Below are 439 nucleotides of genomic sequence, written 5' to 3'. Positions count from 1 at the left end.
GATAAATAATCGAAAAAAAATAGTGCAGACACCGATTGGAATGAGTGGAACGTGAGTTTTCAAGTGGTTTTCAGCGAAAACTAGTTTTCGTTTGACAGATTTTACATGGACGAAAACACAAGTTTTATATTACATTTACATTGGACCAAAATGCGTGATTTGAAATCAGTCATTTGAAGGTGTTTACACTGCTTGATCCGCATTTGCTTTGACTTCTCATCAAATGAAAAGGGAAGACAAAAACAAAATGTATGTAAACAAACACTACATTTATTATATTGTTAACGCTTTTTGGACACAAAAAGGCAATTATTCTTTGATTAAACTAAAAATGTGTAAAGCTCTTGTATAAATTAACAATTTTTACACACAAATTTCAAAGATTTATTTATTTCGTTGTGTTTGTTTTGTGTTTGAAAAATTCCAAATGTCAAAGACA

The sequence above is a fragment of the Rhagoletis zephyria genome, unplaced genomic scaffold (genome assembly GCF_001687245.7).
Source record: "Rhagoletis zephyria isolate East Lansing unplaced genomic scaffold, Rhagoletis_zephyria_1.1 Rzeph_scaffold_02053, whole genome shotgun sequence".
NCBI lineage: Eukaryota > Metazoa > Arthropoda > Insecta > Diptera > Tephritidae > Rhagoletis > Rhagoletis zephyria.
Note: the sequence above shows the minus strand (reverse complement) of the source record.